General features: G+C 47.8%; 1 pseudogene; it reads left to right on the forward strand.

Annotated features, from left to right (window-relative positions):
- The first annotated feature begins 1,153 nt into the window (after nucleotides 1–1,153).
- LOC136503953 (xylulose kinase 2-like) lies at nucleotides 1,154–12,384 on the forward strand (annotated as a pseudogene).
- The last annotated feature ends 4,318 nt before the right edge of the window (nucleotides 12,385–16,702 follow it).

The raw sequence follows: 16,702 nt of genomic DNA on the forward strand, positions 1-16,702 counted from the left end.
GATGGGTATGTCAACTATGACAATGAAAGAATAACTAGCAAAATTAATGATATAACATACTTAGACCTTTAGTTGCATTGTCACCAATACACCAAAACCCACTTAGGGCCTAGATGTTCTTTCATTTTACATGAAGTTATTAGATATTATCATCATGGAAACATTAGAATAATGTAGAATATAGATATTTTTCTTACAAGGTACTTGAAGGGGGACACCATTAGAATAATGTAGAATATAAATATATTTCTATACAAGGTTCTAGAAGGGGGGCACATTTCATCTCCATGAGTTCTTATGGCCTATAAATAGAGGTAGCCCTCCTTACCATGCAATCGTCCCAAGAGCATTGTAGAAGTGAGAAGGGTGAGTGTGAGTATGGTAAATGATAGGATAACCACTTAATGGTGTGTGTAGTCTTGTGTAATATTTTGACATAATAATGGTCTGTACTTTAATTTCTAGTTTGACTGTCGAGGATGGAGAATGACCTTTACTCTAATTTCTACATGGTATATTAGCGGAGTGTATTGTGAAGCAGCACAACGATAGTATCAATCACATATTTTAAGCTCGAATTTGGCTTGCTGAGTGACTAAGCCGGTGGTTTTATGCATATGTGCTCATGAATATTTTATTAAGAAGTGTCTAGGTGAAAAGCTTAGGCTGTGTTTAGTTCGCGAATTTTAGAAATTTGGCTACTGTAGCACTTTCGTTTTTATTTGGCAATTATTATTCAATTATGAACTAATTTGGCTCAAAACGTTCGTCTCGCAATTTCCAACCAAACTGTGCAATTAATTTTTTTTCGTCTACATTTAATGCTCCATGCACGTATCGCAAGATTCGATGTGATGGCTACTGTAGCACTTTTTGAGAAAGTTTTTGGGAACTAAACAAGCACTTAAGATCGCACTTGTTCTACCTACAACAAGTTATTACATGTTGTTATTATGTTTTTAGGTTTTACTCCAAGAATTAGTCAATGCTAAAGAAGATATCTTTTTGCAGTCATTGAGATTTGTTTTGAGGCGAGTTTTATAGTTTGCCTGAAGCATGGTGGCCAGCGTAGCGAGGTAGTGGCTGTCGACCAGCTAGCGGACGACTGGCGGTGGCTACTGCCGAGAGATCTAGAACTGGGAGGGGAGGAGATATGACGGTGGTTGCGGGTAGGAGGACACGGGAGGAATAGTTAGGGTTTTGAGACATATATATGTTAATTAGTTGTTGGTTGGGCCTTTGCAGGCTGTCCATATACTTCCTTAATTTTTCACTCTCGCAGGCATTTATGTGGGCTGCCCATATACTTTCTAGTCCATGTGTTAGCCTTCATTATTATTTTTAGGATAAAATTAGATCATTAATTCACCATAGTCTCGTAGGAATTTATTTGATATTATATAAATGCTAATATCCATTTAATTTTTTTTCACTATTTTCACACTGACTAATACTTTATTTTTCACTCACGGGCTGCCTCCACGGCCTGCTCTTCAGCTTCTTCACTTGCTAGCTCTCCACCGGACCAGCCCCATTGCCGGCTGCTGCCCTCGCTTTTCACTCCTGCGCTGACCTCCAACCAACCAACCAGGTCGCTCAAGGCCACGGTGCTGGACGCCGGCCTGTGCATCGTGGCCACCGACTCCGTCCACTTCGACTCGGGCCTGCCGCACTACGGCACCCGCGGCGGCGTCCTCCGAGACCAAGACCCCGCCGAGCGGGGCCGCATCGTGTCGCCGCCGCTCATGTGGGCGGAGGCGCTGGACCTGCTCCTCGGGAGGCTGCGGCGGCGCGCCGACCTCCGCCGCGTCGCCGCCGTCTCCGGCTCCGCGCAGCAGCACGGCAGCGTGTACTGGGCCAAGGGCGCCGGCGCCGCGCTGGCCGCCCTGGACCCTGCCGCCGGCGAGCGCCTGGCGCCACAGCTCGCGGCCGCGGGCGCGCTCGCGGCCGCGGGCGCGCTCGCGGCGCCGGAGTCGCCCGTGTGGATGGACAGCAGCACCGCGGCGCAGTGCCGGGAGGTGGAGGCGGCCATGGGCGGGCCCCTGCGCCTGGCGAGGCTCACGGGGTGCCGCGCGCACCGGCGCTGCACGGGGCCGCAGATACGGAAGATGCACCAGACCCGGCCGCAGGTGTACGAGGCCACCGAGAGGGTGTCGCTGGTGAGCTCGTTCATGGCTTCGCTGCTCGTCGGCGGGTACGCCTGCATCGATGAGACCGATGGAGCGGGGATGAACATCATGGACATCGACACGCGCCAGCTACGCCACGATGCTCTTCAGGTTCTCTTGGTGTTTGCCTCTACATAGAAATGGAGAGTTCATGGTTCCCTTCACTGATTCAGAGTTTCAGATTTCAGACTTGCAACTGTGTTCGCCATTGCAAATTGTAACTAAAAAGATGGAAGTGGCACATCCTACAATTAAGCCCAATCAGCTCAAAGAAGAATTCAGCTCAGTTCAACATTTTTACATTTCAATTTTGTAGGCTATGGCTCCAGATTTGGAAGAGCGGATTGGGAGACTAGCACCAGCACATGCTGTTGCTGGAAAGATAGCCCCTTATTTTGTTCAGAGGTAAGTTTTGCTAAATGTCTTTCTTTTTTGTGTGTTGTGCGAGTCTCTGTTCAAATCATGAAAGGCTGGATAATGTGAATGAGCTGCAGCAACTTTTTTTTTATCATTGTTTACTCGTGACACCAACTTGTCAGATTGATACTTCTGTTTTTATGTTCTTGCAGATTTCAGTTTTCAAGCAGCTGTATAGTTATTCAGTGGTCAGGCGACAACCCCAATAGCCTTGCAGGTACTTAGGTTCATCCTAATCTTTTGCATTCAAATATCTTAGTATGTTCTGATGTTTGTTTGTCTAGATAAAGAACTAGAAAACTCGGCATGGCTTTGCCGCGCCCTCCTTGAGTTCGCCAGCCTAGGATTTTTTTTTCATTTGACCAAGCAAATGCCCCCTTGACTACCACACATGGCACATCTAAAATAGTATAACACCACAGTAACCTAAAGTAAGTTAGATAGGCAAAACTGTTTCGGCCACACACTGGCGGCGGGGATGTTAGATAATCTACTGCTATCTTGTGTGAACACAGCGAGGGAAGATGACGCCGAAAAGCCATCTGCTGTGATACTGTAGCCGCTGCAGGTGCAGGCGCCGCACGGCTCACCTGCAGCACAGTAGGCACATGCAAAGGCCGGCGTAGAATTAGCTCTGTATGTTATCTAGTCACTGTTACAGCAGGGTAGCTGTACTGGGACTAGATGGATAGAGTTGTATAAATAGACTACCACGACAACTCAGTAAAGAGAGTTTAGATTGCCATCTCTCATACAGGGCTTCGGCCAACGCTGGTGTCTTGTACTGTGTGTGTATGCTCTGTTCTTCCTTCTTCTTCTAGTTCTAGCCATAGTGCGTGGGGACGGACAACGCTTGTTCGTGGTCGGCACGGCTAGTGGGTGCTCGGCAACACTAACGGGTGCTCGGCAAGATTGGTGAGTCGTTTACTCACCTGAGCCGGTGATCCTATGGGCCAACAAGTGGTATCAAAGCCGTACAAGCGCCATCGCCAGACTAACCGTTGACGATGACGGACGGTTCGGAAATGGGCGACAACAGTGGCACTGCTATGGCTGCCCAGCCACGACCGGAGGTCGTTTTTCGCATGGTGCGGGAGGTCAGCGGCACCAGTTGACCGAAGCTGACTCGCATCAACTATGGAGAGTGGTCGGTGACCATGAAGGTCAAGCTCAGAGCCCGACGGCTCTGGAATGCTGTTGACAAGGGCACCGACAATGAAGAAGATGACATGTCAGCGTTGGAGGCTATCCTCGCTGCTGTACCGGCAGAGTACAGGGAGCCGTTGGGGGCAAAGAGCTCGGCTAAGGAGGCATGGGAGGCTATTGCGGCGATGCGCGTCGGTTCCGACCGCGCAAAGAAGGCGACGGCCCAGCTTCTGAAGCAGGAGTATGCCAACCTCAAGTTCAAGGATGGTGAAACGGTGGAGGACTTCTCCCTCCGTCTGCAGACGCTCATCAGCAAGCTGAAGAGCCATGGCGTCACCATCGACGAAGAGGAGACGGTCTCTAAGTACCTCCACTCCGTGCCGACAAAGTACATCCAGATCGCTCTCTCCATAGAGATGATGCTGGACTTGTCCACCCTCACCATTGAGGATGTGACAAGCAGTCTGCGGGCGGTGGACGAGCGCCTGGAGCAGGCGACAGCAACGAAGAACAACGGGAAACTCCTGCTGACGGAAGAGAAGTGGGCTGCTCGGAGGAACTCCGGGAAGGCAGCCTCCTCCAGCCGCGGTGGCGATGGTAAGCGCCGCGGCAAGGCTTCTTCGGAGAAGAAGCAGGTTGACCCCAACGCCTGCCGGCGTTGCGAGAAGATGTGCCATTGGGCACGGGGGTGCCCAAATCGCAAGCAGGAGAAGAAGGCTCAGGCTCATCTGGCGCAAGCTGACGATGAGGATGTGGCCACCATCCTGATGGCGACGTTCTGTGCACTGCACGACGTCGAGGCCGAAGAAAGGGAAGAGGCGACGACGGTGGAAGGACCTGGGAAGGCCCTGAAGACTGTCAACCTCGACGAACCACGCGTCCAAGTCCACCTCGGACGTGTGGGCGCCGACCAGGAGCAGCGGTGGTATCTGGACTCTGGTGCCAGCAACCACATGACAGGCTCCAAGGAATCCTTCTCCGAGCTCGACGACGATGTTACCGGTACGGTGAAGTTTGGTGACGGCTCAAGAGTGGCTATCCAAGGGCGCGGCACCATCATCTTCAGGTGCCAGAACGGGGAGCACCGCGCGCTAACGGATGTATATTACATCCCGCAGCTGCGTTCCAGCATCATCAGCATTGATCAGCTGGATGAGCGCGGTAGCGAGGTACTGATCAAGGACGGAGTCCTTAGGATCAGGGACCGGGAGCAGCGACTTCTTGCCAAGATGAAGAGGTCCCTGAACCGGTTGTACCTGCTCGACCTGAAGGTAGAGCAGCCGGTGTGCCTGGCGGCAAGGCACTTCGAGGAACCGTGGATGTGGCATGTCCGGTTCGGACATCTCAGCTTCGACGCGCTTGGTCGGCTGGAGAAGATGGTCCGAGGGCTACCCCACATCAAGCACGGAGGCGAGCTGTGTGACAGCTGCCTGGCCGGGAAGCAGAGGAGGCTACCATTCCCAAAGGCAGTCAAGTATCGCGCGAAGGACTCTCTCGAGCTCGTCCACGGCGACCTTTGCGGGCCGATCACGCCTGCTACAAACGGTGGTCGGCGGTACTTCCTCCTGCTCGTGGATGATTGCAGTCGCTACATGTGGCTGCAACTCCTGACGAGCAAGGACGAAGCGGCGGCGGCGATCAAGAAATTCAAGATGCGCGCGGAGGCCAAGAGCGGCAAGAAGCTCCGTGTGCTGAGGACTGATCGCGGCGGCGAATTCACTTCGGTGGAGTTCGCTGCGTACTGCGCGGATCAGGGTGTGGGGCAACACCACACCGCGCCGTACTCGCCACAACAGAATAGCGTGGTGGATAGACGAAACCAGACGGTGGTCAGCATGGCCCGATCCATGATGAAGGCCAAAGGCATGCCGATAAAGTTCTGGGGAGAGGCGGTGACCACGGTAGTGTTCATCCTCAACCGCTCTCCGACCAAGGCCCTGACGGGCAAGACGTCGTTCGAAACTTGGTATGGGCGCAAGCTGAGCGTGTCCTTCCTCCGGACATTCGGCTACATCGGCCACGTCAGGAAGACAAAGCCGAACCTCACCAAGCTGGAGGACAGGAGCACACCCATGGTGTTCCTGAGCTACGCGGAGGGTACCAAGGCGTACCGGCTCTACGACCCACGCGGAGACAAGGTGCTTGTCTCGCGCGACGTCGTGTTCGACGAGGAGGCGGCTTGGGACTGGAGCAGTCCGAGCACGGGGGAAGCTGGTGGCTTCACCAGCACCTTCGTCGTCGAGCACTTGGTCATCCACGGTGGTAGAGACGTTGGGGAAGAGGTGCCGAGCACTCCGACGGTAGAGCCGAGCACTCCTGGGGCAGTGCCTTGCACTTCGGGAGGGATGCCGAGCACGTCAGGAGTGGTGCCGGGAGGTTCTACAGTGGTGGCGACCACTCCAGGACGGGTGCCGAACACTCCCGTGACGGAGCCAAGACGTCTTGCAGTGGTGCCAACCACTCCAAGACTGAGGCTGGGCACTCCTACAGTGTGGTTGAACACTGCAGGAGTTATGACGAGAAGTCCAGAAATAGTGCCAAGCACTGCACCTGGGGTGCCGAGCACTTCTGGTACTGTGCCAAGCACTCTGGTGGAACAGGGAACTCCATCAACGCTGATCGAGTTCATCTCACCTTCAAGTGACATCACTGAGTTCGTGGACGCCTACCACGAAGGTGATGAGGTGCGGTTCCACAGGCTGGACGACATCGTCGGCGGCACAGGACCCTCAGGACTGGCTGGTCGGCTGCTCAATGACGCAGAGCTGCTGCTCGTCAGTGCAGAGGAACCACCCACGTTCGCGCTGGCCGAGCGGGACGGAAACTGGCGACGGGCGATGCTGGAGGAGATGAAGGCGATCGAGGAAAACGAGACTTGACAGCTCGTCGATCCACCTCCAGGATGCTGTCCGATCAGCCTGAAGTGGGTGTACAAGGTCAAGCGGGACGAGCTCGGCGCCATTGTCAGGCACAAGGCGCGTCTCGTCGTCCAAGGCTTTGTTCAGCGCGAGGGCATAGACTTCGAGGAGGTCTTTGCGCCAGTAGCGCGCATGGAGTCGGTCTGTTTGCTACTAGCTTTGGCAGCAGCAAAGGACTGGCGCGTCCATCACTTGGACGTTAAATCGGTCTTCCTCAACGGCGAGCTGGCGGAGACGGTCTTCATCAGGCAACCTCCAGGTTTCGCCGTCAAGGGAGAGGAGCATAGGGTGCTCCGACTGTGTAAGGCGCTCTACGGGCTACGGCAGGCCCCATGAGCATGGAACACCAAGCTTGACGTCATGTTGGGCGAGCTTGGATTTCAGCGGTGCGCAACCGAGCACGCGCTCTACACCGGCGCGTCGTCGGCGTCGGCGTGTATATGGATGACTTAATCGTCACCGGCGCGCGCATGGAGGACATCAACAGCTTCAAGCGCGAGATGGCGGCTCGTTTTCGAATGAGCGATCTTGGCGCACTCTCCTACTACCTCGGCATCGAGGTGAGACAGGGGAAGGAGGAACTCACGCTCGGTCAGAGCACGTATGCTTCCAAGCTGTTGAAGAGGAGCGGCATGGCTGAGTGCAAGCCATGCGTGACTCCGATGGAGGAGCGGCTGAAGCTGACGAAGGCCAGTACCGCGGCGAAGGTGGAATGAAACACTCTACCGGAGCATCGTCGACGGTCTGCGCTACCTAGTCCACACGAGGCCAGACATTGCGTTCGCTGTGGGCTACGTCAGTCGCTTCATGGAGGATCTCAGAGAGGATCACTGGGCTACGGTGAAGCAGCTACTGCGCTACGTCAAAGGGACGGTGGATCAGGGGATCATCTTTCCAAAGACCGGCGGGAGTAGGCTGCAGCTCACTGTGTTCAGCGATGCAGACATGGCGGGGGACATCGACGGACGACAGAGCACCTCTGGCGTGCTCGTCTATCTCGGGTCGGCCCCAATTTCATGGTTGTCGCTGAAACAGAAGGTGGTGGCGCTATCTACGTGCGAGGCAGAGTACATAGCGGCGGTCACAGTGGCGTGCCAAGTTGTGTGGCTACGTCGGCTGCTGGGCGAGCTGACCGGTGTGGAAGCTCACCCACCAGCACTGATGGTGGACAACCAGCCCGACATCGCCCTCGCGAAGAATCCGGTTCTGCACGACCGGGTAAACACGTCGACGTGAAGTTCCACTTCCTCAGGGACTGTGTCGATGGAGGGCAGATCGTCATCGAGTTCATCGAAACTGGTCGGCAACTCGTGGACGTCCTCATCAAGCCGTTCGGACGTCTTCGACTCACGGAGCTGAAGGAGATGATCAGCATGGAGGGGGTACAAGGGTTAGCAGTAGGATTAGGGGAAGATTGTTAGATAATCTACTGCTACCTTGTGTGGACACAGAAAGGGAAGGCGGCGTCGAAAGGCCCCCTGCTGTGATACTGTAGCCGCTGCAGGTGCAGGCGCCGCACGGCTCACCTGCAGCACTGTAGGCACATGCAGAGGCCGGCGCAGAGTCAGCCCTGTATGTTATCTAGTCACTGTTGTAGTAGGGAAGCTGTATTGGGACTAGATGGATAGAGTTGTATAAATAGACTATCACGACAACTCAGTAAAGAGAGTTCAAATTTACCATCTCCCATACAGGGCTTCGATCAACGCTGGTGTCTTGTATTGTGTGTGTATGCTATGTTCTCCCTTCTTCTTCTAGCTCTAGGCATAGTGCGTGGGGACGGACAACGCTTGTTCGTGGTCGGCACGGCTAGTGGGTGCTCGGCAAGACTGGTGAGTGGTTCACTCACCTGAGCCGGTGATCCTGTGGGCCAACAGGGGATGCCGAGCAAGGCTCGATCTGATGGGTAACCGTCATGCCCTACACTGCACAATCGGCAGGGGAGCAGTGACGGCTCGCTTCAGAGTTGTTAGAGTTGAGTCGTTGTACACTCACCATCAGTGGTAGGTACCGTCTTCGTTTAGGATGGCGAAGAGGCAGGCAGGCCGCAGGCCATGGTGTTGGGACAGCCATTTCATCGAACACCATGCGGGTGAGCCTCGAGTGGCTGTTATCCCCGGGCTTCCTTCAGTGTCACGCCGCACCGCAGGGTGTGGTCTTGTGGCTGCGGCTGTGCAGAACAGCGGAAGGCGTGAGGTGGAGTGGGCGGCAGAGCACGCGGAGGGCATAGGCCGACGTGCGAGGTGGCCAAGCGCCGCGGCATGGTGTTGGTGGTGGAGAGCACGTTGCAGCCATGCAGGTGCAATGGCCGCCGCTTCTAACTCCACTTGAGTCTTGACACGCATCCGCCACATCTCCTTCCCTTGCTAGCTAAGTCCATGCTGCGCCACACGACGAAAAGGAAGGAGGCAGTCTGCGCACGGGAAGGAGAGAGCCCACTCGGCTCGTCCTCACCAGGTGCCGTCGCTGTCTCTCGCGCCGCCCTTTGCCAGTTCTGCCAGCATGTGCCATATGGGCTGGTGCGGCGCCCCTCGTGGCGAGCGGCGGTAGTGGCGCGGCCTCGGCGGGGGTTTCAGGGTCGCAACGAAACTAGGCGGAGACCGATTGGACCCGTAATCGGACAGACCATATCGCTTCGTTGCTGAATCCAACGGTGTATAGGTTAGCGGGTGACGTGGCCATATCCACCGCCCGAACCTTGGCTCCGGATTAGAATTATATATAGAGATAGAGATGGCCAAATTAATTGTTCCATATGTATGTCAAGACTGCTTGCATGCTGCAAACTTAAAAAAGTGCTTTTGGCTTCCATACATGTGTGATTGTGCAGGCTTAACTTTGAGCAATCCTGGTGATCTAGCAATAAGCCTTGGGACAAGTGATACAGTAATCTGCTACCACCTTGCTTTGTTACAATTTTTTGGTTGACCTATTTCCCAAAAGAGTTATTACTAAAAAGAAAACACGTAGCAGACTAGCAATACATACTATGATCTTGTTCTGAAATTGGCAAAACTTGCAAATTGAACCTTACTTCTACTACAGTGGATCAGTTTGTAAAAGAATCCTGGAAAATGTACTCAATATGCGACATTGTTTCATTCTATCTAGTTCTGTATTAACCCCTGGTGCTGATTGTGGTGCCTCTATGGCCCTTTCAGGTTTTCGGGGTCACCGATTCACCTGAACCAACCCTAGAGGGAAACATCTTTCCTAATCCAGTCGATCCCAAGACCTGCATGGTTCTGCTTTGCTATAAAAATGGATCTCTAACACGAGAAGGTATGGTTTGCAACTTTGCAAGTAACTTCTATTGTGCTCCACCCCCTTGCTAATACATACATTTTGTTCAGAACTTCGCAATCGTTATGCTGATAGATCTTGGGATCATTTCAACAGGTTGCTTGAAGAAACAGCCCCCTTGAATGGTACACCAATCTATTATTGTTTCATCATTCCATTTACTGAAGAATTGATAGCCTAGTTTCCTTAAGCATAACTAAATGTGAGTTTGTGTTTATACAATGGACATCAGAGAATATGTTGGGGAGCTGAGATAACTGCTTGGCTAGAAATCATGGCAAACAACATATTTCAACCACTCAGTTTACAGCCTTGCAAAAATTGGCAACTCAGTGCAGTATTATGGTTATGCCTTTTGATCCCAACATGGCTAATGCAGTTACTACATAAAGCGCTCACCTTTCCTTGATGTTCACAATAGATGCTTGCATTGACCACACAAAAGTAACTTTCCTGAAGATTCCTGGACTTATAATTTCCTGCTTTTGCAGGAGGGAAGTTGGGATTTTACTACAAGGAACATGAGATTCTCCCACCACTTCCAGGTTAGTTTTGTCCTTACATTTTTTCCCTTTCGCAATTCAACCTTCATCTCAGTGCTCGTTTAGATTAGATGCTCACCTACATGCATAGTTGGATTTCACCGCTACGTTGTCAAGAACTTCACTAGTGGACCTTTGGGTGAGATGGTGGAAGAAGTCGACAAGTTTGATCCTCCTTCAGAGGTTTGAAGATCTCAAAACCTGTAAATCAAACTGTTTGAAATGCTCATTTAATTAACAGTCATGATTTAGGTGCGTGCGATAATTGAAGGGCAGTTAATGTCCATGAGAGGCCATGCTGAGCAATGTGGCCTGCCAGTACCTCCAAAACGGATTATAGCAACCGGTGGCGCGTCCTCAAACCCAACAATTCTCAAGATAATGGCATCTATTTTTGGTTGTCCAGTGTACACTTCCCAAAGATCAGGTATGCACAGGCCTTACAGGCGATATACTGATGTGCCTGCTTCCTTAAAAACATAGTATTAATATACTTGTATCAGTATCCATTCCTGCTATGAAAACAATATGATGAACAGCGATTGTTCTATTTATAATTGATCTAGTTGTTGTGCATGCTCGCATATTCTTGTATTTTTTTAATTTGCTTGCTAATTCTGGTATGCCTATATATCATTCAATGAATACAGACTCTGCCTCTTTGGGTGCTGCTTTGCGAGCAGCCCATGGGTGGCTTTGTAAGCAGCAAGACGAGTACGTTCGTGCCATTCTCATGTGTGTACTCAGGAAGATTAGATGGAACATCACTTAGCATGAAGCTGGCTGTTCCTTTTGGGGACTGTGAGGGAGACACTGAGCTTCTGAACAACTACACATTGTTGGTTAAGAAGAGGCTGGAGATTGAGCAGAAGCTCATCGCAAGATTTGGTGGATCAGAGTGAAGTGACTGCTAGGTAAAATTTATCTGTTGATATACTTTTGGTAATGGTAGCAGTATTGATGATACGAATGGGCTATCTTCGACGCATGTGTCGCTTAAAATTGAGTCAGATGTGTAGTAGCCGCAAAAATTAGACATCGATCATTACCATGTAACCATTAAAAATTATACATTAGCCTACTAGGACCAAATTCACAATTAGCTGAGTATATCTATTCATTTTACTGATTTATTTTTATGTTAATGAGTCTAATCTAGCCCTTTTTCATTCTTCTTGTCAATTTCACACTGCATTAACTCTGCTGCTTGAGCACTATACTTGACACAGTTCAGAAATGGCTCATTCGCCTTTTAGTCATAGGATCTGTAGGCTGACTGTGTCAAGTATCCTACAATATATTCGGCCTATTTTCATGGATCAACACCACTTGCATATTCATTCATCACTCAAAAGTCAGAATGCTGAGATGACACTGTGTCATGATCGAAACAGGGTTTGTTCACTGATGGAAAAAATGCAAATGCCATGCATGTTATGCTGGTGAATGGCATCCTACTCAACATGGTGAGGTTGCAGCAAGGATGGCCACCAAATTTGCAAGATCTAGTTGGGAGCTACTACTGCTACTTACCACAGCAAGCATGCACTGCTCCCACTTGTAAATTAGTGGATTCCTATTGCCACTACACGTCTACACCTCACTCTCCTACATGCACCATGGCCACTATCGACGGCTCATGAAAGAAACGCTCAAGCACACCAGATACCTATGCTACAATTTCCTTGCAAAATGACAAGCTCATATTTTTTTTCCATTTGTAAAACGAAATTGTGGCTCTAAGTGCTGATTCTTTTTGCCCTTTGCCATTTCATATTGCCTTTTCCATTGCAAAATTTTTGTTGTTCTAAGTGCTAAATATTTGCACCATGTGAATTATAATCCATGGTAATCTGAACGTAAGCTTCCGAGAGAAAAGGTTGAAACTGATGTACCGTCATGCTTTATGTTTTTTCAAGGATTAGAATAACCCACATGAAGTGAAATATGTTTACTCGCAGATTTTTTTTAACCAAAAAAATGAGCCGCCTTATCTGGACTTGTGATTTTTTTTCTGTAAAACTGAATGTATCAAAGAATCATACGAAAATGCTTGAAAACGAAATTGTGAAGGTGAACACAATTGTCATGACAGATCAGTAATTGCAGATAGTACTAAAAAAGTAAAAAAACACATCTTTTTTGCTTGCACTTTAATGCTTTACCTGATATGATATCCCACGAAATGGCCGCACTCGACCACAAAAGTGCTTGCTGGTGATCAAAAAGCATAATTGAGGTTTTTGTTTGCTCGAATCCCAAAAATAAAAAAATGAAATCTCACGTGTTATACGCACATTAAGGATAGTGAAGTAACTGCTATACGTGTCTCCGAAGACCAGGAGACCCAAACCCAAAATATGGGTCTTCAACATAATACTTATAGTCTCCAACAGAATATCTATATGGAAGACCCATTTTGAGTGTCAGAAGATGTATAACCCAAATATGAGTATCTTCTCTTCTATAGACCCACTTATAGAAAGGGTTCTCTTTTGGGTCTTATTGTTAGAGAAGAACAAAAATAGGTATTGATCCTTTTGCATGTAGCGCTATCTAAATGTGGAATGGGTTTTGGGTAATGGTTGTTGGAGACGGTCTAAACTTGGCTTCCATCAGGGTGTAAGCAAAGAACTAAAGTTGTTATGCATTTAGTAAACTTTTGATGCTCAAATGCATGCCACTGGGAATAAATTTTTTAAATGGTGTTTCCTAACTTTTTTTGAAAGGCGTTTTCTAAAGTTTTCAATGTGAGCACATCAGCACCGGCTTGGACACGTGGACTGTATATTATTTTAATGGCGCACTGCCACCGTGGCACTAATTAAGTAGACTTGGGCCCACTTGCTTTTAATAGGGCTGAGTCAACTTCCATGGCACTTCGCTACGATTTTTTTATTTTTTATTTAATATTTTAATAATAATCGTCCCTAAATTTTTTTTTACAGATTTAACTACTTTGGTCGTGCCAACGCTGCTGGCGTGACCAAATAACGTTGTCGCGCCACATGTATTGGCGTAGCAACATCCGCCACGTTAGATGGCGTTTCTGACATGGAAAACGTTGTCACGCCACTTCCGCTGGCGTGACTTCTGTCGCGACATCGGGAGTGACGTGACAAGACTAAATCTTTAAAAAATCATAACAATTTCATACAACGTCGGATGAAGATGAAATTTATATAAAAATTGTAGCTCTCGATGAGATCTATAACTTTATAGTTTTGAGTTTTTTCATTTGAGGATATTAAGATGCTCAAAAAATTAATATAAAATTTTAGGAGCATAATAACCGTATACTAGTGCACGTCGCATTAGACAAATAATATATTTTCGTATGGTGTCAAGTGAAAATACATTTTACATCAAAGTTGTAGTTCTCAATGAGATATACACCTTTCTATTTTTGAGTTTTCACATTTAGAGTTGTTAAGATGCTCATAAAAGTAATATAAAATTTCAGTAGCATAATAATCGCGTACTCGCGCTTATCACATTAGGAAAATAATATCGTTTTGGTATCATGTCAAGCGAAGTTACTTTTTATATCAAAGTTGGAGCTCTCAATAAAACCTACAACTTTTATTTAAAAAATATTTTTATGTGACATCAAATAAAAAATATACGATTTTTCTTCAAAGATAAGCTTTGACACATGCTAAAATTTTATATTAGTTTTAGTATATGTGAACTACCTCAAATATGAAAAATCAAAACTATAAACTTGTATATATCAATAAGGGCTATAACTTTGATATAAAATGTATCTTCATTTGACATCATACAAAAATGATATTATTTTTCAAATGTGACGAGCACTAGTACACGATTATTATGCTACTAAAAGTTTATATGTTTTTTCGTGCATCTTAACGATCTCAAATGTAACAACTCAAAACTACAAAGTTAGAGATCTCTTTGAGAGCTATATTTTTTATGTAAAAAGTATCTTCATTTAACAACATACAAAAAAACATATTATTTTTCTAATGCGACAAGCACTTTACATGGTTATTATGCTTCTGAAATTTTATATTATTTTTTTTTGCATCTTAACATCCTTAAATAAAAAAACTCAAAACTACAAAGTTATAGATCTCATCGAGAGCTATAATTTTTATATAAATTGCATCTTCATCCAACATCATATCAAAGAGTTATGATTTTACAAAATTTTTATCTTGTCACGTCACTCCTGGTGGCTTGGCTGTCACACCAACGAGAGTGGCGTGACAACATTTTTCACGTCGAAAACGCCGTCTAATATGGCATATGTTGCCGCGCTAATGTATGTAGCGGGCCGCTGGCCCGACCAAAAAGATCAAATCCGTAAAATAAATTTAGGAGCGATTAATATTAAAATATTGGAAAAAAAAGTTTAAAAAATAAAAATTCTCCTCCACTTCGCTATCACTTCCTCCTATCATGCAGGGTACTCCCAGCCACGTCAACATCCAGGTCCACAAACAGAATCCAACACGCTCTTCGAGTGGAATGTACACTGCACTCGTGGCCAAAACCTTGTTTCATGAGCGGACGCGCGCGTAGCGCAGCGGTGAAGTCGCTCGGTTGGAGCGCCACCCTCCCGAGTTGGTTCCTGGGACAAAACTCGGGTGTCGCACGGTTTTTTTTTTTCCATATTTGTTTCGTGTAGGTGCTGAATACTCGCGTGACGCTACAATGCGACTACGATGTGCTCGTCGCCTACGAAGCTCTTATGCCTTCAGTGATCTCCAGAAGGATATTTGAGGTGTATATATTGTAGCTTCTAGGGGTATGCGTGTGTGGTGGTGTGAGTGTGCTGTGTAGAATACAGATACTACAACTTATACACTAGGAGTCCAGACTAAAAAAACAAACCTTGTTTTATGAGCTATTTTTCTTTTAAAAACAGAGAGATCGCATAAAACATAGTATGCCTGAATGTTTTTTATTTTGTTTAGGAAGGGCACTCGTTGTCTTCGGGTCATAAAATATTTATGTGTAAATCGCAACCACATATGCTTTTCGGTCGCTGGTCTCGGTAATTTTGGGATTACTATGGCTAGCTTAAGATGTACTCCCTCTATTTAAAAAAGAGTCATTCTCGCTTTCCAAAAAAGTAACAACTTTTAATTTTGATTAAATATATTTAACAAAATATTAATATTTATGATACATAATTAGTACCATTAGATAGATCGTTGAATATACTTTGATAATAAACTTATTTGGAAATATAAATGTTGCACGTATTTTTTATAAAACTAGTCAAAGTTGAGAAAGTTTGGCCAACACGATTTCTATAACGGCTCTTTTTTAGCGACGGAGGGAGTAACAAACTCTACTTCTGTTAATGAAAAACGTGCCCTGGCAGGATCGAGACAAATCCAAGCTATCTGATCCAACCAGATGGAACGACTGTTGTATCAACCTGTCTAGGATTGCTCCTTTTGTCATTCACGTGCGGAAGTGTTCTCTTCCCATCTCCCGCCTCTCTCCATTTTCTTTTGGAACAGTCTAACTATATGTTTCATTAAGAGAAATTGAGAATTACAAGTCAGTTTATGATCTTAATGGGCCTAGAGTTGCCAAGATCACAAATCGATCTAAATAATCTTACAAGACAAGTCTCGTGAGGACCCTGATTATTAGACTCCGATTATTAGACTTTATGATACGACTACCAAAGAGTTTGCAACCTAACAACCAAGCACTAAAAGAGATAAATGACAAATCAACAAAGCTAGCGACTAGGGGTGAATGGACCTATCGGGGTTATAACCTCGGGGTGCCTCAAGGCATCGATTAGTTAGCAGACCAAGTGGACCACGATAACATCAGCTAGCAAAGGGCCCAAACGACCAAGGCCCGGCTGATCCAAGAAAACTTGGCCAAACGCTAGGGTGGGGGTCGGCCATGACCCCTACATCAGACTTAGCCACGCAGCGTGCGAGAGACACACGACTCTCCACCATCCCAGCCCCTGGAAGGAACGGGGAAAGGTCGAGCATAGCCAAACATGACTGCTCTGACAAGGACAGACACGCCGCACTGACCCCGCAAGGACGGAGGAGACAGCGGTCACCTTAGTCCAGTCAGACGCCATCTTTGCACCACGCTATGCAGACAAGACAACACCGCACGGCGGTGACAACCGGTACGGCGATCCACCGTTCAAATACGGTTCGACAGGACGCACGTACGATTCTACCCACCACAAGATGGA

Source organism: Miscanthus floridulus, chromosome 14 (assembly GCF_019320115.1).
Source record: "Miscanthus floridulus cultivar M001 chromosome 14, ASM1932011v1, whole genome shotgun sequence".
In the NCBI taxonomy this organism is placed as follows: domain Eukaryota; kingdom Viridiplantae; phylum Streptophyta; class Magnoliopsida; order Poales; family Poaceae; genus Miscanthus; species Miscanthus floridulus.